At 47.3% G+C, this 26,482-nt stretch overlaps 20 non-coding genes across 20 annotated transcripts; all 20 read left to right on the top strand.

Moving 5' to 3' along the window:
* Positions 1–346: 346 nt before the first annotated feature.
* Positions 347–537, top strand: LOC142674997 (U2 spliceosomal RNA). The gene has a single exon (XR_012852045.1). It is a non-coding gene; the product is annotated as a U2 spliceosomal RNA (small nuclear RNA).
* Positions 538–1,660: 1,123 nt separating this feature from the next.
* On the top strand, positions 1,661–1,851 carry LOC142674996 (U2 spliceosomal RNA). Its single transcript, XR_012852044.1, has one exon. It is a non-coding gene; the product is annotated as a U2 spliceosomal RNA (small nuclear RNA).
* Positions 1,852–2,979: 1,128 nt separating this feature from the next.
* LOC142674995 (U2 spliceosomal RNA) lies at positions 2,980–3,170 on the top strand. The gene has a single exon (XR_012852043.1). It is a non-coding gene; the product is annotated as a U2 spliceosomal RNA (small nuclear RNA).
* A 1,120-nt stretch (positions 3,171–4,290) lies between these two features.
* LOC142675079 (U2 spliceosomal RNA) lies at positions 4,291–4,481 on the top strand. The gene has a single exon (XR_012852112.1). It is a non-coding gene; the product is annotated as a U2 spliceosomal RNA (small nuclear RNA).
* A 1,117-nt stretch (positions 4,482–5,598) lies between these two features.
* LOC142675077 (U2 spliceosomal RNA) lies at positions 5,599–5,789 on the top strand. The gene has a single exon (XR_012852111.1). It is a non-coding gene; the product is annotated as a U2 spliceosomal RNA (small nuclear RNA).
* A 1,138-nt stretch (positions 5,790–6,927) lies between these two features.
* LOC142674994 (U2 spliceosomal RNA) lies at positions 6,928–7,118 on the top strand. The gene has a single exon (XR_012852042.1). It is a non-coding gene; the product is annotated as a U2 spliceosomal RNA (small nuclear RNA).
* A 1,111-nt stretch (positions 7,119–8,229) lies between these two features.
* LOC142674992 (U2 spliceosomal RNA) lies at positions 8,230–8,420 on the top strand. The gene has a single exon (XR_012852041.1). It is a non-coding gene; the product is annotated as a U2 spliceosomal RNA (small nuclear RNA).
* Positions 8,421–9,525: 1,105 nt separating this feature from the next.
* On the top strand, positions 9,526–9,716 carry LOC142674990 (U2 spliceosomal RNA). The gene has a single exon (XR_012852040.1). It is a non-coding gene; the product is annotated as a U2 spliceosomal RNA (small nuclear RNA).
* A 1,118-nt stretch (positions 9,717–10,834) lies between these two features.
* On the top strand, positions 10,835–11,025 carry LOC142674989 (U2 spliceosomal RNA). Its single transcript, XR_012852039.1, has one exon. It is a non-coding gene; the product is annotated as a U2 spliceosomal RNA (small nuclear RNA).
* A 1,131-nt stretch (positions 11,026–12,156) lies between these two features.
* LOC142675072 (U2 spliceosomal RNA) lies at positions 12,157–12,347 on the top strand. Its single transcript, XR_012852106.1, has one exon. It is a non-coding gene; the product is annotated as a U2 spliceosomal RNA (small nuclear RNA).
* A 1,147-nt stretch (positions 12,348–13,494) lies between these two features.
* LOC142674988 (U2 spliceosomal RNA) lies at positions 13,495–13,685 on the top strand. Its single transcript, XR_012852038.1, has one exon. It is a non-coding gene; the product is annotated as a U2 spliceosomal RNA (small nuclear RNA).
* Positions 13,686–14,795: 1,110 nt separating this feature from the next.
* LOC142674987 (U2 spliceosomal RNA) lies at positions 14,796–14,986 on the top strand. The gene has a single exon (XR_012852037.1). It is a non-coding gene; the product is annotated as a U2 spliceosomal RNA (small nuclear RNA).
* A 1,131-nt stretch (positions 14,987–16,117) lies between these two features.
* Positions 16,118–16,308, top strand: LOC142674986 (U2 spliceosomal RNA). The gene has a single exon (XR_012852036.1). It is a non-coding gene; the product is annotated as a U2 spliceosomal RNA (small nuclear RNA).
* Positions 16,309–17,452: 1,144 nt separating this feature from the next.
* LOC142674985 (U2 spliceosomal RNA) lies at positions 17,453–17,643 on the top strand. Its single transcript, XR_012852035.1, has one exon. It is a non-coding gene; the product is annotated as a U2 spliceosomal RNA (small nuclear RNA).
* Positions 17,644–18,753: 1,110 nt separating this feature from the next.
* LOC142674984 (U2 spliceosomal RNA) lies at positions 18,754–18,944 on the top strand. The gene has a single exon (XR_012852034.1). It is a non-coding gene; the product is annotated as a U2 spliceosomal RNA (small nuclear RNA).
* A 1,137-nt stretch (positions 18,945–20,081) lies between these two features.
* Positions 20,082–20,272, top strand: LOC142674983 (U2 spliceosomal RNA). The gene has a single exon (XR_012852033.1). It is a non-coding gene; the product is annotated as a U2 spliceosomal RNA (small nuclear RNA).
* A 1,132-nt stretch (positions 20,273–21,404) lies between these two features.
* On the top strand, positions 21,405–21,595 carry LOC142674982 (U2 spliceosomal RNA). Its single transcript, XR_012852032.1, has one exon. It is a non-coding gene; the product is annotated as a U2 spliceosomal RNA (small nuclear RNA).
* Positions 21,596–22,713: 1,118 nt separating this feature from the next.
* On the top strand, positions 22,714–22,904 carry LOC142675084 (U2 spliceosomal RNA). Its single transcript, XR_012852116.1, has one exon. It is a non-coding gene; the product is annotated as a U2 spliceosomal RNA (small nuclear RNA).
* Positions 22,905–24,026: 1,122 nt separating this feature from the next.
* Positions 24,027–24,217, top strand: LOC142674979 (U2 spliceosomal RNA). The gene has a single exon (XR_012852031.1). It is a non-coding gene; the product is annotated as a U2 spliceosomal RNA (small nuclear RNA).
* Positions 24,218–25,349: 1,132 nt separating this feature from the next.
* On the top strand, positions 25,350–25,540 carry LOC142674978 (U2 spliceosomal RNA). Its single transcript, XR_012852030.1, has one exon. It is a non-coding gene; the product is annotated as a U2 spliceosomal RNA (small nuclear RNA).
* Positions 25,541–26,482: the final 942 nt, after the last annotated feature.

The raw sequence follows: 26,482 nt of genomic DNA, 5'->3' as shown, positions 1-26,482 counted from the left end.
AGTTCAGACGGAACTTTGCACGTGTCATAGTGGAAACCTCAGGAGCCAGAGCCAGCTTTCTGACATCATAATGGGGCCTCAGAGATAAAAGCCTGGGCCCAGGCAGTGTTGGTCAGTGCTGCTCAGCAGGCAGCACTGGACTGGATTAAAGCTGATACAAGGTGTGAAAGGAGAAGAGGTGGCAGTGGGCATGCACTTACTGCTGCTGCTGCTGCTGCTGCCAGTGTTTGCACGGCAGGAGGGCATTTGGGCGTTGCCAGGAATGCGTTTTTATGTCGATTCCTCCTCTTTCAGAACTGCATTGTGGTGCAAGCAAAAGAAGCAAAACGCGCGGCACGTTCGGGTTATCGCTTCTCGGCCTTTTGGCTAAGATCAAGTGTAGTATCTGTTCTTATCAGTTTAATATCTGATACGTCCCCTATCTGGGGACCATATATTAAATGGATTTTTAGAACAGGGAGATGGAAATAGAGCTTGCTCTGTCCACTCCACGCATTGACCTGGTATTGCAGTATTTCCAGGACCGGTGCACCCTTTCCTTATGTGTTTACTAAAATCAGATTCCAAAAGTGCTTTTTGTGTTTGCCATTGTTTTTGTCTTTCGGATGGGATCTCCCCTTTTAATCCCATTATTTCAACACCTGTTGGACAATGCATTTGTACAGTCATGTGTGATAATGAGCTAATTTATTAAATGCAATTAATTAATACATTGCCACCTCTTGTTTTGTGTCGTCTGTGTTTCTGTGTTTCCGGCATTTCACATTGGAACAGCTCATTCACCTTCCTTGTCTTCTCTCCGCCCTCCCTCCTAGGTAGGTTAAAGAGCTGCACCTGAGCCAGCCACTGATTGATGCAGCACCATAGTCAAATAGTGGAGTGGAGTAGGGGAACAGCAAACAGCCATTAAAGCAGCCAGCCCGCTCGCCCGTCACAATGGACCTACCTGTGTACACTAGATGGATGTGATGGAATGTACTGTGGTCCCTACATTTCAAGAAGAAGTAAGAATTGCAGTTGCAACAAACCCTTGCTTGCCTACAAAGAGAGCAGCAATTTGGATTTGTTACTATGTTACCTGGAAGAATAACAAACTGTGCAAGGATGGAGGTTGTAGGAGCAAGGAGAACAAGTTGTCTGTAAAGTTGGTGGATGCCTATTTTCCATTTTGCAGTCCCTTGTCTCCCTCTTGTGGCCTCCTGGAGGCAACTAGCTGTGCAAAAAAAAGACAGCCTGGGGGCCGGCTGTTGCAGTGTTGCCCTCTCAGGCAACACTGAGTGACTGACTGAGCCGCACCGTCTTATATAAAGTTCAGACGGAACTTTGCACGTGTCATAGTGGAGACCTCAGGAGCCAGAGCCAGCTTTCTGACATCATAATGGGGCCTCAGAGATAAAAGCCTGGCGCCAGGCAGTGTTGGTCAGTGCTGCTCAGCAGGCAGCACTGGACTGGATTAAAGCTGATACAAGGTGTGAAAGGAGAAGGGGTGGCAGTGGGCATGCACTTACTGCTGCTGCTGCTGCTGCTGCTGCTGCCAGTGTTTGCACGGCAGGAGGGCATTTGGGCGTTGCCAGGAAGGCGTTTTTATGTCGATTCCTCCTCTTTCAGCACTGCATTGTGGTGCAAGCAAAAGAAGCAAAACGCGCGGCACGTTCGGGTTATCGCTTCTCGGCCTTTTGGCTAAGATCAAGTGTAGTATCTGTTCTTATCAGTTTAATATCTGATACGTCCCCTATCTGGGGACCATATATTAAATGGATTTTTAGAACAGGGAGATGGAAATAGAGCTTGCTCTGTCCACTCCACGCATTGACCTGGTATTGCAGTATTTCCAGGACCGGTGCACCCTTTCCTTATGTGTTTACTAAAATCAGATTCCAAAAGTGCTTTTTGTGTTTGCCATTGTTTTTGTCTTTCGGATGGGATCTCCCCTTTTAATCCCATTATTTCAACACCTGTTGGACAATGCATTTGTACAGTCATGTGTGATAATGAGCTAATTTATTAAATGCAATTAATTAATACATTGCCACCTCTTGTTTTGTGTCGTCTGTGTTTCTGTGTTTCCGGCATTTCACATTGGAACAGCTCATTCACCTTCCTTGTCTTCTCTCCGCCCTCCCTCCTAGGTAGGTTAAAGAGCTGCACCTGAGCCAGCCACTGATTGATGCAGCACCATAGTCAAATAGTGGAGTGGAGTAGGGGAACAGCAAACATCCATTAAAGCAGCCAGCCCGCCCGCCCGCCCGCCCGTCACAATGGACCTACCTGTGTACACTAGATGGATGTGATGGAATGTACTGTGGTCCCTACATTTCAAGAAGAAGTAAGAATTGCAGTTGCAACAAACCCTTGCTTGCCTACAAAGAGAGCAGCAATTTGGATTTGTTACTATGTTACCTGGAAGAATAACAAACTGTGCAAGGATGGAGGTTGTAGGAGCAAGGAGAACAAGTTGTCTGTAAAGTTGGTGGATGCCTATTTTCCATTTTGCAGTCCCTTGTCTCCCTCTTGTGGCCTCCTGGAGGCAACTAGCTGTGCAAAAAAAAGACAGCCTGGGGGCCGGCTGTTGCAGTGTTGCCCTCTCAGGCAACACTGAGTGACTGACTGAGCCGCACCGTCTTATATAAAGTTCAGACGGAACTTTGCACGTGTCATAGTGGAAACCTCAGGAGCCAGAGCCAGCTTTCTGACATCATAATGGGGCCTCAGAGATAAAAGCCTGGGCCCAGGCAGTGTTGGTCAGTGCTGCTCAGCAGGCAGCACTGGACTGGATTAAAGCTGATACAAGGTGTGAAAGGAGAAGAGGTGGCAGTGGGCATGCACTTACTGCTGCTGCTGCTGCTGCTGCTGCCAGTGTTTGCACGGCAGGAGGGCATTTGGGCGTTGCCAGGAATGCGTTTTTATGTCGATTCCTCCTCTTTCAGAACTGCATTGTGGTGCAAGCAAAAGAAGCAAAACGCGCGGCACGTTCGGGTTATCGCTTCTCGGCCTTTTGGCTAAGATCAAGTGTAGTATCTGTTCTTATCAGTTTAATATCTGATACGTCCCCTATCTGGGGACCATATATTAAATGGATTTTTAGAACAGGGAGATGGAAATAGAGCTTGCTCTGTCCACTCCACGCATTGACCTGGTATTGCAGTATTTCCAGGACCGGTGCACCCTTTCCTTATGTGTTTACTAAAATCAGATTCCAAAAGTGCTTTTTGTGTTTGCCATTGTTTTTGTCTTTCGGATGGGATCTCCCCTTTTAATCCCATTATTTCAACACCTGTTGGACAATGCATTTGTACAGTCATGTGTGATAATGAGCTAATTTATTAAATGCAATTAATTAATACATTGCCACCTCTTGTTTTGTGTCGTCTGTGTTTCTGTGTTTCCGGCATTTCACATTGGAACAGCTCATTCACCTTCCTTGTCTTCTCTCCGCCCTCCCTCCTAGGTAGGTTAAAGAGCTGCACCTGAGCCAGCCACTGATTGATGCAGCACCATAGTCAAATAGTGGAGTGGAGTAGGGGAACAGCAAACAGCCATTAAAGCAGCCAGCCCGCTCGCCCGTCACAATGGACCTACCTGTGTACACTAGATGGATGTGATGGAATGTACTGTGGTCCCTACATTTCAAGAAGAAGTAAGAATTGCAGTTGCAACAAACCCTTGCTTGCCTACAAAGAGAGCAGCAATTTGGATTTGTTACTATGTTACCTGGAAGAATAACAAACTGTGCAAGGATGGAGGTTGTAGGAGCAAGGAGAACAAGTTGTCTGTAAAGTTGGTGGATGCCTATTTTCCATTTTGCAGTCCCTTGTCTCCCTCTTGTGGCCTCCTGGAGGCAACTAGCTGTGCAAAAAAAAGACAGTCTGGGGGCCGGCTGTTGCAGTGTTGCCCTCTCAGGCAACACTGAGTGACTGACTGAGCCGCACCGTCTTATATAAAGTTCAGACGGAACTTTGCACGTGTCATAGTGGAGACCTCAGGAGCCAGAGCCAGCTTTCTGACATCATAATGGGGCCTCAGAGATAAAAGCCTGGGCCCAGGCAGTGTTGGTCAGTGCTGCTCAGCAGGCAGCACTGGACTGGATTAAAGCTGATACAAGGTGTGAAAGGAGAAGAGGTGGCAGTGGGCATGCACTTACTGCTGCTGCTGCTGCTGCTGCTGCCAGTGTTTGCACGGCAGGAGGGCATTTGGGCGTTGCCAGGAATGCGTTTTTATGTCGATTCCTCCTCTTTCAGAACTGCATTGTGGTGCAAGCAAAAGAAGCAAAACGCGCGGCACGTTCGGGTTATCGCTTTTCGGCCTTTTGGCTAAGATCAAGTGTAGTATCTGTTCTTATCAGTTTAATATCTGATACGTCCCCTATCTGGGGACCATATATTAAATGGATTTTTAGAACAGGGAGATGGAAATAGAGCTTGCTCTGTCCACTCCACGCATTGACCTGGTATTGCAGTATTTCCAGGACCGGTGCACCCTTTCCTTATGTGTTTACTAAAATCAGATTCCAAAAGTGCTTTTTGTGTTTGCCATTGTTTTTGTCTTTCGGATGGGATCTCCCCTTTTAATCCCATTATTTCAACACCTGTTGGACAATGCATTTGTACAGTCATGTGTGATAATGAGCTAATTTATTAAATGCAATTAATTAATACATTGCCACCTCTTGTTTTGTGTCGTCTGTGTTTCTGTGTTTCCGGCATTTCACATTGGAACAGCTCATTCACCTTCCTTGTCTTCTCTCCGCCCTCCCTCCTAGGTAGGTTAAAGAGCTGCACCTGAGCCAGCCACTGATTGATGCAGCACCATAGTCAAATAGTGGAGTGGAGTAGGGGAACAGCAAACAGCCATTAAAGCAGCCAGCCCGCTCGCCCGTCACAATGGACCTACCTGTGTACACTAGATGGATGTGATGGAATGTACTGTGGTCCCTACATTTCAAGAAGAAGTAAGAATTGCAGTTGCAACAAACCCTTGCTTGCCTACAAAGAGAGCAGCAATTTGGATTTGTTACTATGTTACCTGGAAGAATAACAAACTGTGCAAGGATGGAGGTTGTAGGAGCAAGGAGAACAAGTTGTCTGTAAAGTTGGTGGATGCCTATTTTCCATTTTGCAGTCCCTTGTCTCCCTCTTGTGGCCTCCTGGAGGCAACTAGCTGTGCAAAAAAAAGACAGTCTGGGGGCCGGCTGTTGCAGTGTTGCCCTCTCAGGCAACACTGAGTGACTGACTGAGCCGCACCGTCTTATATAAAGTTCAGACGGAACTTTGCACGTGTCATAGTGGAGACCTCAGGAGCCAGAGCCAGCTTTCTGACATCATAATGGGGCCTCAGAGATAAAAGCCTGGGCCCAGGCAGTGTTGGTCAGTGCTGCTCAGCAGGCAGCACTGGACTGGATTAAAGCTGATACAAGGTGTGAAAGGAGAAGAGGTGGCAGTGGGCATGCACTTACTGCTGCTGCTGCTGCTGCTGCCAGTGTTTGCACGGCAGGAGGGCATTTGGGCGTTGCCAGGAATGCGTTTTTATGTCGATTCCTCCTCTTTCAGAACTGCATTGTGGTGCAAGCAAAAGAAGCAAAACGCGCGGCACGTTCGGGTTATCGCTTTTCGGCCTTTTGGCTAAGATCAAGTGTAGTATCTGTTCTTATCAGTTTAATATCTGATACGTCCCCTATCTGGGGACCATATATTAAATGGATTTTTAGAACAGGGAGATGGAAATAGAGCTTGCTCTGTCCACTCCACGCATTGACCTGGTATTGCAGTATTTCCAGGACCGGTGCACCCTTTCCTTATGTGTTTACTAAAATCAGATTCCAAAAGTGCTTTTTGTGTTTGCCATTGTTTTTGTCTTTCGGATGGGATCTCCCCTTTTAATCCCATTATTTCAACACCTGTTGGACAATGCATTTGTACAGTCATGTGTGATAATGAGCTAATTTATTAAATGCAATTAATTAATACATTGCCACCTCTTGTTTTGTGTCGTCTGTGTTTCTGTGTTTCCGGCATTTCACATTGGAACAGCTCATTCACCTTCCTTGTCTTCTCTCCGCCCTCACTCCTAGGTAGGTTAAAGAGCTGCACCTGAGCCAGCCACTGATTGATGCAGCACCATAGTCAAATAGTGGAGTGGAGTAGGGGAACAGCAAACAGCCATTAAAGCAGCCAGCCCGCCCGCCCGCCCGCCCGCCCGTCACAATGGACCTACCTGTGTACACTAGATGGATGTGATGGAATGTACTGTGGTCCCTACATTTCAAGAAGAAGTAAGAATTGCAGTTGCAACAAACCCTTGCTTGCCTACAAAGAGAGCAGCAATTTGGATTTGTTACTATGTTACCTGGAAGAATAACAAACTGTGCAAGGATGGAGGTTGTAGGAGCAAGGAGAACAAGTTGTCTGTAAAGTTGGTGGATGCCTATTTTCCATGTTGCAGTCCCTTGTCTCCCTCTTGTGGCCTCCTGGAGGCAACTAGCTGTGCAAAAAAAAGACAGCCTGGGGGCCGGCTGTTGCAGTGTTGCCCTCTCAGGCAACACTGAGTGACTGACTGAGCCGCACCGTCTTATATAAAGTTCAGACGGAACTTTGCACGTGTCATAGTGGAGACCTCAGGAGCCAGAGCCAGCTTTCTGACATCATAATGGGGCCTCAGAGATAAAAGCCTGGCCCCAGGCAGTGTTGGTCAGTGCTGCTCAGCAGGCAGCACTGGACTGGATTAAAGCTGATACAAGGTGTGAAAGGAGAAGGGGTGGCAGTGGGCATGCACTTACTGCTGCTGCTGCTGCTGCTGCTGCTGCTGCCAGTGTTTGCACGGCAGGAGGGCATTTGGGCGTTGCCAGGAATGCGTTTTTATGTCGATTCCTCCTCTTTCAGAACTGCATTGTGGTGCAAGCAAAAGAAGCAAAACGCGCGGCACGTTCGGGTTATCGCTTCTCGGCCTTTTGGCTAAGATCAAGTGTAGTATCTGTTCTTATCAGTTTAATATCTGATACGTCCCCTATCTGGGGACCATATATTAAATGGATTTTTAGAACAGGGAGATGGAAATAGAGCTTGCTCTGTCCACTCCACGCATTGACCTGGTATTGCAGTATTTCCAGGACCGGTGCACCCTTTCCTTATGTGTTTACTAAAATCAGATTCCAAAAGTGCTTTTTGTGTTTGCCATTGTTTTTGTCTTTCGGATGGGATCTCCCCTTTTAATCCCATTATTTCAACACCTGTTGGACAATGCATTTGTACAGTCATGTGTGATAATGAGCTAATTTATTAAATGCAATTAATTAATACATTGCCACCTCTTGTTTTGTGTCGTCTGTGTTTCTGTGTTTCCGGCATTTCACATTGGAACAGCTCATTCACCTTCCTTGTCTTCTCTCCGCCCTCCCTCCTAGGTAGGTTAAAGAGCTGCACCTGAGCCAGCCACTGATTGATGCAGCACCATAGTCAAATAGTGGAGTGGAGTAGGGGAACAGCAAACAGCCATTAAAGCAGCCAGCCCGCTCGCCCGTCACAATGGACCTACCTGTGTACACTAGATGGATGTGATGGAATGTACTGTGGTCCCTACATTTCAAGAAGAAGTAAGAATTGCAGTTGCAACAAACCCTTGCTTGCCTACAAAGAGAGCAGCAATTTGGATTTGTTACTATGTTACCTGGAAGAATAACAAACTGTGCAAGGATGGAGGTTGTAGGAGCAAGGAGAACAAGTTGTCTGTAAAGTTGGTGGATGCCTATTTTCCATTTTGCAGTCCCTTGTCTCCCTCTTGTGGCCTCCTGGAGGCAACTAGCTGTGCAAAAAAAAGACAGCCTGGGGGCCGGCTGTTGCAGTGTTGCCCTCTCAGGCAACACTGAGTGACTGACTGAGCCGCACCGTCTTATATAAAGTTCAGACGGAACTTTGCACGTGTCATAGTGGAGACCTCAGGAGCCAGAGCCAGCTTTCTGACATCATAATGGGGCCTCAGAGATAAAAGCCTGGGCCCAGGCAGTGTTGGTCAGTGCTGCTCAGCAGGCAGCACTGGACTGGATTAAAGCTGATACAAGGTGTGAAAGGAGAAGGGGTGGCAGTGGGCATGCACTTACTGCTGCTGCTGCTGCCAGTGTTTGCACGGCAGGAGGGCATTTGGGCGTTGCCAGGAATGCGTTTTTATGTCGATTCCTCCTCTTTCAGAACTGCATTGTGGTGCAAGCAAAAGAAGCAAAACGCGCGGCACGTTCGGGTTATCGCTTCTCGGCCTTTTGGCTAAGATCAAGTGTAGTATCTGTTCTTATCAGTTTAATATCTGATACGTCCCCTATCTGGGGACCATATATTAAATGGATTTTTAGAACAGGGAGATGGAAATAGAGCTTGCTCTGTCCACTCCACGCATTGACCTGGTATTGCAGTATTTCCAGGACCGGTGCACCCTTTCCTTATGTGTTTACTAAAATCAGATTCCAAAAGTGCTTTTTGTGTTTGCCATTGTTTCTGTCTTTCGGATGGGATCTCCCCTTTTAATCCCATTATTTCAACACCTGTTGGACAATGCATTTGTACAGTCATGTGTGATAATGAGCTAATTTATTAAATGCAATTAATTAATACATTGCCACCTCTTGTTTTGTGTCGTCTGTGTTTCTGTGTTTCCGGCATTTCACATTGGAACAGCTCATTCACCTTCCTTGTCTTCTCTCCGCCCTCCCTCCTAGGTAGGTTAAAGAGCTGCACCTGAGCCAGCCACTGATTGATGCAGCACCATAGTCAAATAGTGGAGTGGAGTAGGGGAACAGCAAACAGCCATTAAAGCAGCCAGCCCGCCCGCCCGTCACAATGGACCTACCTGTGTACACTAGATGGATGTGATGGAATGTACTGTGGTCCCTACATTTCAAGAAGAAGTAAGAATTGCAGTTGCAACAAACCCTTGCTTGCCTACAAAGAGAGCAGCAATTTGGATTTGTTACTATGTTACCTGGAAGAATAACAAACTGTGCAAGGATGGAGGTTGTAGGAGCAAGGAGAACAAGTTGTCTGTAAAGTTGGTGGATGCCTATTTTCCATTTTGCAGTCCCTTGTCTCCCTCTTGTGGCCTCCTGGAGGCAACTAGCTGTGCAAAAAAAAGACAGCCTGGGGGCCGGCTGTTGCAGTGTTGCCCTCTCAGGCAACACTGAGTGACTGACTGAGCCGCACCATCTTATATAAAGTTCAGACGGAACTTTGCACGTGTCATAGTGGAGACCTCAGGAGCCAGAGCCAGCTTTCTGACATCATAATGGGGCCTCAGAGATAAAAGCCTGGGCCCAGGCAGTGTTGGTCAGTGCTGCTCAGCAGGCAGCACTGGACTGGATTAAAGCTGATACAAGGTGTGAAAGGAGAAGGGGTGGCAGTGGGCATGCACTTACTGCTGCTGCCAGTGTTTGCACGGCAGGAGGGCATTTGGGCGTTGCCAGGAAGGCGTTTTTATGTCGATTCCTCCTCTTTCAGCACTGCATTGTGGTGCAAGCAAAAGAAGCAAAACGCGCGGCACGTTCGGGTTATCGCTTCTCGGCCTTTTGGCTAAGATCAAGTGTAGTATCTGTTCTTATCAGTTTAATATCTGATACGTCCCCTATCTGGGGACCATATATTAAATGGATTTTTAGAACAGGGAGATGGAAATAGAGCTTGCTCTGTCCACTCCACGCATTGACCTGGTATTGCAGTATTTCCAGGACCGGTGCACCCTTTCCTTATGTGTTTACTAAAATCAGATTCCAAAAGTGCTTTTTGTGTTTGCCATTGTTTTTGTCTTTCGGATGGGATCTCCCCTTTTAATCCCATTATTTCAACACCTGTTGGACAATGCATTTGTACAGTCATGTGTGATAATGAGCTAATTTATTAAATGCAATTAATTAATACATTGCCACCTCTTGTTTTGTGTCGTCTGTGTTTCTGTGTTTCCGGCATTTCACATTGGAACAGCTCATTCACCTTCCTTGTCTTCTCTCCGCCCTCCCTCCTAGGTAGGTTAAAGAGCTGCACCTGAGCCAGCCACTGATTGATGCAGCACCATAGTCAAATAGTGGAGTGGAGTAGGGGAACAGCAAACAGCCATTAAAGCAGCCAGCCCGCCCGCCCGCCCGTCACAATGGACCTACCTGTGTACACTAGATGGATGTGATGGAATGTACTGTGGTCCCTACATTTCAAGAAGAAGTAAGAATTGCAGTTGCAACAAACCCTTGCTTGCCTACAAAGAGAGCAGTAATTTGGATTTGTTACTATGTTACCTGGAAGAATAACAAACTGTGCAAGGATGGAGGTTGTAGGAGCAAGGAGAACAAGTTGTCTGTAAAGTTGGTGGATGCCTATTTTCCATTTTGCAGTCCCTTGTCTCCCTCTTGTGGCCTCCTGGAGGCAACTAGCTGTGCAAAAAAAAGACAGCCTGGGGGCCGGCTGTTGCAGTGTTGCTCTCTCAGGCAACACTGAGTGACTGACTGAGCCGCACCGTCTTATATAAAGTTCAGACGGAACTTTGCACATGTCATAGTTGAGACCTCAGGAGCCAGAGCCAGCTTTCTGACATCATAATGGGGCCTCAGAGATAAAAGCCTGGGCCCAGGCAGTGTTGGTCAGTGCTGCTCAGCAGGCAGCACTGGACTGGATTAAAGCTGATACAAGGTGTGAAAGGAGAAGGGGTGGCAGTGTGCATGCACTTACTGCTGCTGCTGCTGCTGCCAGTGTTTGCACGGCAGGAGGGCATTTGGGCGTTGCCAGGAAGGCGTTTTTATGTTGATTCCTCCTCTTTCAGCACTGCATTGTGGTGCAAGCAAAAGAAGCAAAACGCGCGGCACGTTCGGGTTATCGCTTCTCGGCCTTTTGGCTAAGATCAAGTGTAGTATCTGTTCTTATCAGTTTAATATCTGATACGTCCCCTATCTGGGGACCATATATTAAATGGATTTTTAGAACAGGGAGATGGAAATAGAGCTTGCTCTGTCCACTCCACGCATTGACCTGGTATTGCAGTATTTCCAGGACCGGTGCACCCTTTCCTTATGTGTTTACTAAAATCAGATTCCAAAAGTGCTTTTTGTGTTTGCCATTGTTTTTGTCTTTCGGATGGGATCTCCCCTTTTAATCCCATTATTTCAACACCTGTTGGACAATGCATTTGTACATTCATGTGTGATAATGAGCTAATTTATTAAATGCAATTAATTAATACATTGCCACCTCTTGTTTTGTGTCGTCTGTGTTTCTGTGTTTCCGGCATTTCACATTGGAACAGCTCATTCACCTTCCTTGTCTTCTCTCCGCCCTCCCTCCTAGGTAGGTTAAAGAGCTGCACCTGAGCCAGCCACTGATTGATGCAGCACCATAGTCAAATAGTGGAGTGGAGTAGGGGAACAGCAAACAGCCATTAAAGCAGCCAGCCCGCCCGCCCGCCCGCCCGTCACAATGGACCTACCTGTGTACACTAGATGGATGTGATGGAATGTACTGTGGTCCCTACATTTCAAGAAGAAGTAAGAATTGCAGTTGCAACAAACCCTTGCTTGCCTACAAAGAGAGCAGCAATTTGGATTTGTTACTATGTTACCTGGAAGAATAACAAACTGTGCAAGGATGGAGGTTGTAGGAGCAAGGAGAACAAGTTGTCTGTAAAGTTGGTGGATGCCTATTTTCCATTTTGCAGTCCCTTGTCTCCCTCTTGTGGCCTCCTGGAGGCAACTAGCTGTGCAAAAAAAAGACAGCCTGGGGGCCGGCTGTTGCAGTGTTGCCCTCTCAGGCAACACTGAGTGACTGACTGAGCCGCACCGTCTTATATAAAGTTCAGACGGAACTTTGCACGTGTCATAGTGGAGACCTCAGGAGTCAGAGCCAGCTTTCTGACATCATAATGGGGCCTCAGAGATAAAAGCCTGGGCCCAGGCAGTGTTGGTCAGTGCTGCTCAGCAGGCAGCACTGGACTGGATTAAAGCTGATACAAGGTGTGAAAGGAGAAGGGGTGGCAGTGGGCATGCACTTACTGCTGCTGCTGCTGCTGCTGCTGCTGCCAGTGTTTGCACGGCAGGAGGGCATTTGGGCGTTGCCAGGAAGGCGTTTTTATGTCGATTCCTCCTCTTTCAGCACTGCATTGTGGTGCAAGCAAAAGAAGCAAAACGCGCGGCACGTTCGGGTTATCGCTTCTCGGCCTTTTGGCTAAGATCAAGTGTAGTATCTGTTCTTATCAGTTTAATATCTGATACGTCCCCTATCTGGGGACCATATATTAAATGGATTTTTAGAACAGGGAGATGGAAATAGAGCTTGCTCTGTCCACTCCACGCATTGACCTGGTATTGCAGTATTTCCAGGACTGGTGCACCCTTTCCTCATGTGTTTACTAAAATCAGATTCCAAAAGTGCTTTTTGTGTTTGCCATTGTTTTTGTCTTTCGGGTGGGATCTCCCCTTTTAATCCCATTATTTCAACACCTGTTGGACAATGCATTTGTACAGTCATGTGTGATAATGAGCTAATTTATTAAATGCAATTAATTAATACATTGCCACCTCTTGTTTTGTGTCGTCTGTGTTTCTGTGTTTCCGGCATTTCACATTGGAACAGCTCATTCACCTTCCTTGTCTTCTCTCCGCCCTCCCTCCTAGGTAGGTTAAAGAGCTGCACCTGAACCAGCCACTGATTGATGCAGCACCATAGTCAAATAGTGGAGTGGAGTAGGGGAACAGCAAACAGCCATTAAAGCAGCCAGCCCGTCCGCCCGTCCGCCCGCCCGCCCGCCCGCCCGTCACAATGGACCTACCTGTGTACACTAGATGGATGTGATGGAATGTACTGTGGTCCCTACATTTCAAGAAGAAGTAAGAATTGCAGTTGCAACAAACCCTTGCTTGCCTACAAAGAGAGCAGCAATTTGGATTTGTTACTATGTTACCTGGAAGAATAACAAACTGTGCAAGGATGGAGGTTGTAGGAGCAAGGAGAACAAGTTGTCTGTAAAGTTGGTGGATGCCTATTTTCCATTTTGCAGTCCCTTGTCTCCCTCTTGTGGCCTCCTGGAGGCAACTAGCTGTGCAAAAAAAAGACAGCCTGGGGGCCAGCTGTTGCAGTGTTGCCCTCTCAGGCAACACTGAGTGACTGACTGAGCCGCACCGTCTTATATAAAGTTCAGACGGAACTTTGCACGTGTCATAGTGGAGACCTCAGGAGCCAGAGCCAGCTTTCTGACATCATAATGGGGCCTCAGAGATAAAAGCCTGGGCCCAGGCAGTGTTGGTCAGTGCTGCTCAGCAGGCAGCACTGGACTGGATTAAAGCTGATACAAGGTGTGAAAGGAGAAGGGGTGGCAGTGGGCATGCACTTACTGCTGCTGCTGCTGCTGCTGCTGCTGCCAGTGTTTGCACGGCAGGAGGGCATTTGGGCGTTGCCAGGAAGGCGTTTTTATGTCGATTCCTCCTCTTTCAGCACTGCATTGTGGTGCAAGCAAAAGAAGCAAAACACGCGGCACGTTCGGGTTATCGCTTCTCGGCCTTTTGGCTAAGATCAAGTGTAGTATCTGTTCTTATCAGTTTAATATCTGATACGTCCCCTATCTGGGGACCATATATTAAATGGATTTTTAGAACAGGGAGATGGAAATAGAGCTTGCTCTGTCCACTCCACGCATTGACCTGGTATTGCAGTATTTCCAGGACCGGTGCACCCTTTCCTTATGTGTTTACTAAAATCAGATTCCAAAAGTGCTTTTTGTGTTTGCCATTGTTTTTGTCTTTCGGATGGGATCTCCCCTTTTAATCCCATTATTTCAACACCTGTTGGACAATGCATTTGTACAGTCATGTGTGATAATGAGCTAATTTATTAAATGCAATTAATTAATACATTGCCACCTCTTGTTTTGTGTCGTCTGTGTTTCTGTGTTTCCGGCATTTCACATTGGAACAGCTCATTCACCTTCCTTGTCTTCTCTCCGCCCTCCCTCCTAGGTAGGTTAAAGAGCTGCACCTGAGCCAGCCACTGATTGATGCAGCACCATAGTCAAATAGTGGAGTGGAGTAGGGGAACAGCAAACAGCCATTAAAGCAGCCAGCCCGCCCGTCACAATGGACCTACCTGTGTACACTAGATGGATGTGATGGAATGTACTGTGGTCCCTACATTTCAAGAAGAAGTAAGAATTGCAGTTGCAACAAACCCTTGCTTGCCTACAAAGAGAGCAGCAATTTGGATTTGTTACTATGTTACCTGGAAGAATAACAAACTGTGCAAGGATGGAGGTTGTAGGAGCAAGGAGAACAAGTTGTCTGTAAAGTTGGTGGATGCCTATTTTCCATTTTGCAGTCCCTTGTCTCCCTCTTGTGGCCTCCTGGAGGCAACTAGCTGTGCAAAAAAAAGACAGCCTGGGGGCCGGCTGTTGCAGTGTTGCCCTCTCAGGCAACACTGAGTGACTGACTGAGCCGCACCGTCTTATATAAAGTTCAGACGGAACTTTGCACGTGTCATAGTGGAGACCTCAGGAGCCAGAGCCAGCTTTCTGACATCATAATGGGGCCTCAGAGATAAAAGCCTGGGCCCAGGCAGTGTTGGTCAGTGCTGCTCAGCAGGCAGCACTGGACTGGATTAAAGCTGATACAAGGTGTGAAAGGAGAAGGGGTGGCAGTGGGCATGCACTTACTGCTGCTGCTGCTGCTGCCAGTGTTTGCACGGCAGGAGGGCATTTGGGCGTTGCCAGGAAGGCGTTTTTATGTCGATTCCTCCTCTTTCAGCACTGCATTGTGGTGCAAGCAAAAGAAGCAAAACGCGCGGCACGTTCGGGTTATCGCTTCTCGGCCTTTTGGCTAAGATCAAGTGTAGTATCTGTTCTTATCAGTTTAATATCTGATACGTCCCCTATCTGGGGACCATATATTAAATGGATTTTTAGAACAGGGAGATGGAAATAGAGCTTGCTCTGTCCACTCCACGCATTGACCTGGTATTGCAGTATTTCCAGGACCGGTGCACCCTTTCCTTATGTGTTTACTAAAATCAGATTCCAAAAGTGCTTTTTGTGTTTGCCATTGTTTTTGTCTTTCGGATGGGATCTCCCCTTTTAATCCCATTATTTCAACACCTGTTGGACAATGCATTTGTACAGTCATGTGTGATAATGAGCTAATTTATTAAATGCAATTAATTAATACATTGCCACCTCTTGTTTTGTGTCGTCTGTGTTTCTGTGTTTCCGGCATTTCACATTGGAACAGCTCATTCACCTTCCTTGTCTTCTCTCCGCCCTCCCTCCTAGGTAGGTTAAAGAGCTGCACCTGAGCCAGCCACTGATTGATGCAGCACCATAGTCAAATAGTGGAGTGGAGTAGGGGAACAGCAAACAGCCATTAAAGCAGCCAGCCCGCCCGCCCGCCCGCCCTTCACAATGGACCTACCTGTGTACACTAGATGGATGTGATGGAATGTACTGTGGTCCCTACATTTCAAGAAGAAGTAAGAATTGCAGTTGCAACAAACCCTTGCTTGCCTACAAAGAGAGCAGCAATTTGGATTTGTTACTATGTTACCTGGAAGAATAACAAACTGTGCAAGGATGGAGGTTGTAGGAGCAAGGAGAACAAGTTGTCTGTAAAGTTGGTGGATGCCTATTTTCCATTTTGCAGTCCCTTGTCTCCCTCTTGTGGCCTCCTGGAGGCAACTAGCTGTGCAAAAAAAAGACAGCCTGGGGGCCGGCTGTTGCAGTGTTGCCCTCTCAGGCAACACTGAGTGACTGACTGAGCCGCACCGTCTTATATAAAGTTCAGACGGAACTTTGCACGTGTCATAGTGGAGACCTCAGGAGCCAGAGCCAGCTTTCTGACATCATAATGGGGCCTCAGAGATAAAAGCCTGGGCCCAGGCAGTGTTGGTCAGTGCTGCTCAGCAGGCAGCACTGGACTGGATTAAAGCTGATACAAGGTGTGAAAGGAGAAGGGGTGGCAGTGGGCATGCACTTACTGCTGCTGCTGCTGCTGCTGCTGCTGCCAGTGTTTGCACGGCAGGAGGGCATTTGGGCGTTGCCAGGAAGGCGTTTTTATGTCGATTAATCCTCTTTCAGCACTGCATTGTGGTGCAAGCAAAAGAAGCAAAACGCGCGGCACGTTCGGGTTATCGCTTCTCGGCCTTTTGGCTAAGATCAAGTGTAGTATCTGTTCTTATCAGTTTAATATCTGATACGTCCCCTATCTGGGGACCATATATTAAATGGATTTTTAGAACAGGGAGATGGAAATAGAGCTTGCTCTGTCCACTCCACGCATTGACCTGGTATTGCAGTATTTCCAGGACCGGTGCACCCTTTCCTTATGTGTTTACTAAAATCAGATTCCAAAAGTGCTTTTTGTGTTTGCCATTGTTTTTGTCTTTCGGATGGGATCTCCCCTTTTAATCCCATTATTTCAACACCTGTTGGACAATGCATTTGTACAGTCATGTGTGATAATGAGCTAATTTATTAAATGCAATTAATTAATACATTGCCACCTCTTGTTTTGTGTCGTCTGTGTTTCTGTGTTTCCGGCATTTCACATTGGAACAGCTCATTCACCTTCCTTGTTTTCTCTCCGCCCTCCCTCCTAGGTAGGTTAAAGAGCTGCACCTGAGCCAGCCACTGATTGATGCAGCACCATAGTCAAATAGTGGAGTGGAGTAGGGGAACAGCAAACAGCCATTAAAGCAGCCAGCCCGCCCGCCCGCCCGCCCGCCCGTCACAATGGACCTACCTGTGTACACTAGATGGATGTGATGGAATGTACTGTGGTCCCTACATTTCAAGAAGAGGTAAGAATTGCAGTTGCAACAAACCCTTGCTTGCCTACAAAGAGAGCAGCAATTTGGATTTGTTACTATGTTACCTGGAAGAATAACAAACTGTGCAAGGATGGAGGTTGTAGGAGCAAGGAGAACAAGTTGTCTGTAAAGTTGGTGGATGCCTATTTTCCATTTTGCAGTCCCTTGTCTCCCTCTTGTGGCCTCCTGGAGGCAACTAGCTGTGCAAAAAAAAGACAGCCTGGGGGCCAGCTGTTGCAGTGTTGCCCTCTCAGGCAACACTGAGTGACTGACTGAGCCGCACCGTCTTATATAAAGTTCAGACGGAACTTTGCACGTGTCATAGTGGAGACCTCAGGAGCCAGAGCCAGCTTTCTGACATCATAATGGGGCCTCAGAGATAAAAGCCTGGGCCCAGGCAGTGTTGGTCAGTGCTGCTCAGCAGGCAGCACTGGACTGGATTAAAGCTGATACAAGGTGTGAAAGGAGAAGGGGTGGCAGTGGGCATGCACTTACTGCTGCTGCTGCTGCTGCTGCTGCTGCTGCTGCTGCCAGTGTTTGCACGGCAGGAGGGCATTTGGGCGTTGCCAGGAAGGCGTTTTTATGTCGATTCCTCCTCTTTCAGCACTGCATTGTGGTGCAAGCAAAAGAAGCAAAACACGCGGCACGTTCGGGTTATCGCTTCTCGGCCTTTTGGCTAAGATCAAGTGTAGTATCTGTTCTTATCAGTTTAATATCTGATACGTCCCCTATCTGGGGACCATATATTAAATGGATTTTTAGAACAGGGAGATGGAAATAGAGCTTGCTCTGTCCACTCCACGCATTGACCTGGTATTGCAGTATTTCCAGGACCGGTGCACCCTTTCCTTATGTGTTTACTAAAATCAGATTCCAAAAGTGCTTTTTGTGTTTGCCATTGTTTTTGTCTTTCGGATGGGATCTCCCCTTTTAATCCCATTATTTCAACACCTGTTGGACAATGCATTTGTACAGTCATGTGTGATAATGAGCTAATTTATTAAATGCAATTAATTAATACATTGCCACCTCTTGTTTTGTGTCGTCTGTGTTTCTGTGTTTCCGGCATTTCACATTGGAACAGCTCATTCACCTTCCTTGTCTTCTCTCCGCCCTCCCTCCTAGGTAGGTTAAAGAGCTGCACCTGAGCCAGCCACTGATTGATGCAGCACCATAGTCAAATAGTGGAGTGGAGTAGGGGAACAGCAAACAGCCATTAAAGCAGCCAGCCCGCCCGTCACAATGGACCTACCTGTGTACACTAGATGGATGTGATGGAATGTACTGTGGTCCCTACATTTCAAGAAGAAGTAAGAATTGCAGTTGCAACAAACCCTTGCTTGCCTACAAAGAGAGCAGCAATTTGGATTTGTTACTATGTTACCTGGAAGAATAACAAACTGTGCAAGGATGGAGGTTGTAGGAGCAAGGAGAACAAGTTGTCTGTAAAGTTGGTGGATGCCTATTTTCCATTTTGCAGTCCCTTGTCTCCCTCTTGTGGCCTCCTGGAGGCAACTAGCTGTGCAAAAAAAAGACAGCCTGGGGGCCGGCTGTTGCAGTGTTGCCCTTTCAGGCAACACTGAGTGACTGACTGAGCCGCACCGTCTTATATAAAGTTCAGACGGAACTTTGCACGTGTCATAGTGGAGACCTCAGGAGCCAGAGCCAGCTTTCTGACATCATAATGGGGCCTCAGAGATAAAAGCCTGGGCCCAGGCAGTGTTGGTCAGTGCTGCTCAGCAGGCAGCACTGGACTGGATTAAAGCTGATACAAGGTGTGAAAGGAGAAGGGGTGGCAGTGGGCATGCACTTACTGCTGCTGCTGCTGCTGCCAGTGTTTGCACGGCAGGAGGGCATTTGGGCGTTGCCAGGAAGGCGTTTTTATGTCGATTCCTCCTCTTTCAGCACTGCATTGTGGTGCAAGCAAAAGAAGCAAAACGCGCGGCACGTTCGGGTTATCGCTTCTCGGCCTTTTGGCTAAGATCAAGTGTAGTATCTGTTCTTATCAGTTTAATATCTGATACGTCCCCTATCTGGGGACCATATATTAAATGGATTTTTAGAACAGGGAGATGGAAATAGAGCTTGCTCTGTCCACTCCACGCATTGACCTGGTATTGCAGTATTTCCAGGACCGGTGCACCCTTTCCTTATGTGTTTACTAAAATCAGATTCCAAAAGTGCTTTTTGTGTTTGCCATTGTTTTTGTCTTTCGGATGGGATCTCCCCTTTTAATCCCATTATTTCAACACCTGTTGGACAATGCATTTGTACAGTCATGTGTGATAATGAGCTAATTTATTAAATGCAATTAATTAATACATTGCCACCTCTTGTTTTGTGTCGTCTGTGTTTCTGTGTTTCCGGCATTTCACATTGGAACAGCTCATTCACCTTCCTTGTCTTCTCTCCGCCCTCCCTCCTAGGTAGGTTAAAGAGCTGCACCTGAGCCAGCCACTGATTGATGCAGCACCATAGTCAAATAGTGGAGTGGAGTAGGGGAACAGCAAACAGCCATTAAAGCAGCCAGCCCGCCCGCCCGCCCGCCCTTCACAATGGACCTACCTGTGTACACTAGATGGATGTGATGGAATGTACTGTGGTCCCTACATTTCAAGAAGAAGTAAGAATTGCAGTTGCAACAAACCCTTGCTTGCCTACAAAGAGAGCAGCAATTTGGATTTGTTACTATGTTACCTGGAAGAATAACAAACTGTGCAAGGATGGAGGTTGTAGGAGCAAGGAGAACAAGTTGTCTGTAAAGTTGGTGGATGCCTATTTTCCATTTTGCAGTCCCTTGTCTCCCTCTTGTGGCCTCCTGGAGGCAACTAGCTGTGCAAAAAAAAGACAGCCTGGGGGCCGGCTGTTGCAGTGTTGCCCTCTCAGGCAACACTGAGTGACTGACTGAGCCGCACCGTCTTATATAAAGTTCAGACGGAACTTTGCACGTGTCATAGTGGAGACCTCAGGAGCCAGAGCCAGCTTTCTGACATCATAATGGGGCCTCAGAGATAAAAGCCTGGGCCCAGGCAGTGTTGGTCAGTGCTGCTCAGCAGGCAGCACTGGACTGGATTAAAGCTGATACAAGGTGTGAAAGGAGAAGGGGTGGCAGTGGGCATGCACTTACTGCTGCTGCTGCTGCTGCTGCTGCTGCTGCTGCCAGTGTTTGCACGGCAGGAGGGCATTTGGGCGTTGCCAGGAAGGCGTTTTTATGTCGATTAATCCTCTTTCAGCACTGCATTGTGGTGCAAGCAAAAGAAGCAAAACGCGCGGCACGTTCGGGTTATCGCTTCTCGGCCTTTTGGCTAAGATCAAGTGTAGTATCTGTTCTTATCAGTTTAATATCTGATACGTCCCCTATCTGGGGACCATATATTAAATGGATTTTTAGAACAGGGAGATGGAAATAGAGCTTGCTCTGTCCACTCCACGCATTGACCTGGTATTGCAGTATTTCCAGGACCGGTGCACCCTTTCCTTATGTGTTTACTAAAATCAGATTCCAAAAGTGCTTTTTGTGTTTGCCATTGTTTTTGTCTTTCGGATGGGATCTCCCCTTTTAATCCCATTATTTCAACACCTGTTGGACAATGCATTTGTACAGTCATGTGTGATAATGAGCTAATTTATTAAATGCAATTAATTAATACATTGCCACCTCTTGTTTTGTGTCGTCTGTGTTTCTGTGTTTCCGGCATTTCACATTGGAACAGCTCATTCACCTTCCTTGTTTTCTCTCCGCCCTCCCTCCTAGGTAGGTTAAAGAGCTGCACCTGAGCCAGCCACTGATTGATGCAGCACCATAGTCAAATAGTGGAGTGGAGTAGGGGAACAGCAAACAGCCATTAAAGCAGCCAGCCCGCCCGCCCGCCCGCCCGCCCGTCACAATGGACCTACCTGTGTACACTAGATGGATGTGATGGAATGTACTGTGGTCCCTACATTTCAAGAAGAGGTAAGAATTGCAGTTGCAACAAACCCTTGCTTGCCTACAAAGAGAGCAGCAATTTGGATTTGTTACTATGTTACCTGGAAGAATAACAAACTGTGCAAGGATGGAGGTTGTAGGAGCAAGGAGAACAAGTTGTCTGTAAAGTTGGTGGATGCCTATTTTCCATTTTGCAGTCCCTTGTCTCCCTCTTGCGGCCTCCTGGAGGCAACTAGCTGTGCAAAAAAAAGACAGCCTGGGGGCCGGCTGTTGCAGTGTTGCCCTCTCAGGCAACACTGAGTGACTGACTGAGCCGCACCGTCTTATATAAAGTTCAGACGGAACTTTGCACGTGTCATAGTGAAGACCTCAGGAGCCAGAGCCAGCTTTCTGACATCATAATGGGGCCTCAGAGATAAAAGCATGGGCCCAGGCAGTGTTGGTCAGTGCTGCTCAGCAGGCAGCACTGGACTGGATTAAAGCTGATACAAGGTGTGAAAGGAAAAGGGGTGGCAGTGGGCATTCACTTACTGCTGCTGCTGCTGCTGCTGCTGCCAGTGTTTGCACGGCAGGAGGGCATTTGGGCGTTTCCAGGAAGGCGTTTTTATGTCGATTCCTCCTCTTTCAGCACTGCATTGTGGTGCAAGCAAAAGAAGCAAAACGCGCGGCACGTTCGGGTTATCGCTTCTCGGCCTTTTGGCTAAGATCAAGTGTAGTATCTGTTCTTATCAGTTTAATATCTGATACGTCCCCTATCTGGGGACCATATATTAAATGGATTTTTAGAACAGGGAGATGGAAATAGAGCTTGCTCTGTCCACTCCACGCATTGACCTGGTATTGCAGTATTTCCAGGACCGGTGCACCCTTTCCTTATGTGTTTACTAAAATCAGATTCCAAAAGTGCTTTTTGTGTTTGCCATTGTTTTTGTCTTTCGGATGGGATCTCCCCTTTTAATCCCATTATTTCAACACCTGTTGGACAATGCATTTGTACAGTCATGTGTGATAATGAGCTAATTTATTAAATGCAATTAATTAATACATTGCCACCTCTTGTTTTGTGTCGTCTGTGTTTCTGTGTTTCCGGCATTTCACATTGGAACAGCTCATTCACCTTCCTTGTCTTCTCTCCGCCCTCCCTCCTAGGTAGGTTAAAGAGCTGCACCTGAGCCAGCCACTGATTGATGCAGCACCATAGTCAAATAGTGGAGTGGAGTAGGGAACAGCAAACAGCCATTAAAGCAGCCAGCCTGCCCGCCCGCCCGCCCGTCACAATGGACCTACCTGTGTACACTAGATGGATGTGATGGAATGTACTGTGGTCCCTACATTTCAAGAAGAAGTAAGAATTGCAGTTGCAACAAACCCTTGCTTGCCTACAAAGAGAGCAGCAATTTGGATTTGTTACTATGTTACCTGGAAGAATAACAAACTGTGCAAGGATGGAGGTTGTAGGAGCAAGGAGAACAAGTTGTCTGTAAAGTTGGTGGATGCCTATTTTCCATTTTGCAGTCCCTTGTCTCCCTCTTGTGGCCTCCTGGAGGCAACTAGCTGTGCAAAAAAAAGACAGCCTGGGGGCCGGCTGTTGCAGTGTTGCCCTCTCAGGCAACACTGAGTGACTGACTGAGCCGCACCGTCTTATATAAAGTTCAGACGGAACTTTGCACGTGTCATAGTGGAGACCTCAGGAGCCAGAGCCAGCTTTCTGACATCATAATGGGGCCTCAGAGATAAAAGCCTGGGCCCAGGCAGTGTTGGCCAGTGCTGCTCAGCAGGCAGCACTGGACTGGATTAAAGCTGATACAAGGTGTGAAAGGAGAAGGGGTGGCAGTGGGCATGCACTTACTGCTGCTGCTGCTGCCAGTGTTTGCACGGCAGGAGGGCATTTGGGCGTTGCCAGGAAGGCGTTTTTATGTCGATTCCTCCTCTTTCAGCACTGCATTGTGGTGCAAGCAAAAGAAGCAAAACGCGCGGCACGTTCGGGTTATCGCTTCTCGGCCTTTTGGCTAAGATCAAGTGTAGTATCTGTTCTTATCAGTTTAATATCTGATACGTCCCCTATCTGAGGACCATATATTAAATGGATTTTTAGAACAGGGAGATGGAAATAGAGCTTGCTCTGTCCACTCCACGCATTGACCTGGTATTGCAGTATTTCCAGGACTGGTGCACCCTTTCCTTATGTGTTTACTAAAATCAGATTCCAAAAGTGCTTTTTGTGTTTGCCATTGTTTTTGTCTTTCGGATGGGATCTCCCCTTTTAATCCCATTATTTCAACACCTGTTGGACAATGCATTTGTACAGTCATGTGTGATAATGAGCTAATTTATTAAATGCAATTTATTAATACATTGCCACCTCTTGTTTTGTGTCGTCTGTGTTTGTGTGTTTCCGGCATTTCACATTGGAACAGCTCATTCACCTTCCTTGTCTTCTCTCCGCCCTCCCTCCTAGGTAGGTTAAAGAGCTGCACCTGAGCCAGCCACTGATTGATGCAGCACCACAGTCAAATAGTGGAGTGGAGTAGGGGAACAGCAAACAGCCATTAAAGCAGCCCGCCCGCCCGTCACAATGGACCTACCTGTGTACACTAGATGGATGTGATGGAATGTACTGTGGTCCCTACATTTCAAGAAGAAGTAAGAATTGCAGTTGCAACAAACCCTTGCTTGCCTACAAAGAGAGCAGCAATTTGGATTTGTTACTATGTTACCTGGAAGAATAACAAACTGTGCAAGGATGGAGGTTGTAGGAGCAAGGAGAACAAGTTGTCTGTAAAGTTGGTGGATGCCTATTTTCCATTTTGCAGTCCCTTGTCTCCCTCTTGTGGCCTCCTGGAGGCAACTAGCTGTGCAAAAAAAAGACAGCCTGGGGGCCGGCTGTTGCAGTGTTGCCCTCTCAGGCAACACTGAGTGACTGACTGAGCCGCACCGTCTTATATAAAGTTCAGACGGAACTTTGCACGTGTCATAGTGGAGACCTCAGGAGCCAGAGCCAGCTTTCTGACATCATAATGGGGCCTCAGAGATAAAAGCCTGGGCCCAGGCAGTGTTGGTCAGTGCTGCTCAGCAGGCAGCACTGGACTGGATTAAAGCTGATACAAGGTGTGAAAGGAGAAGGGGTAGCAGTGGGCATGCACTTACTGCTGCTGCTGCTGCTGCTGCTGCTGCTGCCAGTGTTTGCACGGCAGGAGGGCATTTGGGCGTTGCCAGGAAGGCGTTTTTATGTCGATTCCTCCTCTTTCAGCACTGCATTGTGGTGCAAGCAAAAGAAGCAAAACGCGCGGCACGTTCGGGTTATCGCTTCTCGGCCTTTTGGCTAAGATCAAGTGTAGTATCTGTTCTTATCAGTTTAATATCTGATACGTCCCCTATCTGGGGACCATATATTAAATGGATTTTTAGAACAGGGAGATGGAAATAGAGCTTGCTCTGTCCACTCCACGCATTGACCTGGTATTGCAGTATTTCCAGGACCGGTGCACCCTTTCCTTATGTGTTTACTAAAATCAGATTCCAAAAGTGCTTTTTGTGTTTGCCATTGTTTTTGTCTTTCGGATGGGATCTCCCCTTTTAATCCCATTATTTCAACACCTGTTGGACAATGCATTTGTACAGTCATGTGTGATAATGAGCTAATTTATTAAATGCAATTAATTAATACATTGCCACCTCTTGTTTTGTGTCATCTGTGTTTCTGTGTTTCCGGCATTTCACATTGGAACAGCTCATTCACCTTCCTTGTCTTCTCTCCGCCCTCCCTCCTAGGTAGGTTAAAGAGCTGCACCTGAGCCAGCCACTGATTGATGCAGCACCATAGTCAAATAGTGGAGTGGAGTAGGGGAACAGCAAACAGCCATTAAAGCAGCCAGCCCGCCCGCCCGCCCGCCCGTCACAATGGACCTACCTGTGTACACTAGATGGATGTGATGGAATGTACTGTGGTCCCTACATTTCAAGAAGAAGTAAGAATTGCAGTTGCAACAAACCCTTGCTTGCCTACAAAGAGAGCAGCAATTTGGATTTGTTACTATGTTACCTGGAAGAATAACAAACTGTGCAAGGATGGAGGTTGTAGGAGCAAGGAGAACAAGTTGTCTGTAAAGTTGGTGGATGCCTATTTTCCATTTTGCAGTCCCTTGTCTCCCTCTTGTGGCCTCCTGGAGGCAACTAGCTGTGCAAAAAAAAGACAGCCTGGGGGCCGGCTGTTGCAGTGTTGCCCTCTCAGGCAACACTGAGTGACTGACTGAGCCGCACCGTCTTATATAAAGTTCAGACGGAACTTTGCACGTGTCATAGTGGAGACCTCAGGAGCCAGAGCCAGCTTTCTGACATCATAATGGGGCCTCAGAGATAAAAGCCTGGGCCCAGGCAGTGTTGGTCAGTGCTGCTCAGCAGGCAGCACTGGACTGGATTAAAGCTGATACAAGGTGTGAAAGGAGAAGGGGTAGCAGTGGGCATGCACTTACTGCTGCTGCTGCTGCTGCTGCTGCTGCCAGTGTTTGCACGGCAGGAGGGCATTTGGGCGTTGCCAGGAAGGCGTTTTTTATGTCGATTCCTCCTCTTTCAGCACTGCATTGTGGTGCAAGCAAAAGAAGCAAAACGCGCGGCACGTTCGGGTTATCGCTTCTCGGCCTTTTGGCTAAGATCAAGTGTAGTATCTGTTCTTATCAGTTTAATATCTGATACGTCCCCTATCTGGGGACCATATATTAAATGGATTTTTAGAACAGGGAGATGGAAATAGAGCTTGCTCTGTCCACTCCACGCATTGACCTGGTATTGCAGTATTTCCAGGACCGGTGCACCCTTTCCTTATGTGTTTACTAAAATCAGATTCCAAAAGTGCTTTTTGTGTTTGCCATTGTTTTTGTCTTTCGGATGGGATCTCCCCTTTTAATCCCATTATTTCAACACCTGTTGGACAATGCATTTGTACAGTCATGTGTGATAATGAGCTAATTTATTAAATGCAATTAATTAATACATTGCCACCTCTTGTTTTGTGTCGTCTGTGTTTCTGTGTTTCCGGCATTTCACATTGGAACAGCTCATTCACCTTCCTTGTCTTCTCTCCGCCCTCCCTCCTAGGTAGATTAAAGAGCTGCACCTGAGCCAGCCACTGATTGATGCAGCACCATAGTCAAATAGTGGAGTGGAGTAGGGGAACAGCAAACAGACATTAAAGCAGCCAGCCCGCCCGCCCGCCCGTCACAATGGACCTACCTGTGTACACTAGATGGATGTGATGGAATGTACTGTGGTCCCTACATTTCAAGAAGAAGTAAGAATTGCAGTTGCAACAAACCCTTGCTTGCCTACAAAGAGAGCAGCAATTTGGATTTGTTACTATGTTACCTGGAAGAATAACAAACTGTGCAAGGATGGAGGTTGTAGGAGCAAGGAGAACAAGTTGTCTGTAAAGTTGGTGGATGCCTATTTTCCATTTTGCAGTCCCTTGTCTCCCTCTTGTGGCCTCCTGGAGGCAACTAGCTGTGCAAAAAAAAGACAGCCTGGGGGCCGGCTGTTGCAGTGTTGCCCTCTCAGGCAACACTGAGTGACTGACTGAGCCGCACCGTCTTATATAAAGTTCAGACGGAACTTTGCACGTGTCATAGTGGAGACCTCAGGAGCCAGAGCCAGCTTTCTGACATCATAATGGGGCCTCAGAGATAAAAGCCTGGGTCCAGGCAGTGTTGGTCAGTGCTGCTCAGCAGGCAGCACTGGACTGGATTAAAGCTGATACAAGGTGTGA

The sequence above is a fragment of the Rhinoderma darwinii genome (assembly GCF_050947455.1).
Source record: "Rhinoderma darwinii isolate aRhiDar2 chromosome 2 unlocalized genomic scaffold, aRhiDar2.hap1 SUPER_2_unloc_25, whole genome shotgun sequence".
Lineage (NCBI taxonomy): Eukaryota > Metazoa > Chordata > Amphibia > Anura > Rhinodermatidae > Rhinoderma > Rhinoderma darwinii.
This window is presented reverse-complemented; position numbering and strand designations above follow the sequence as displayed.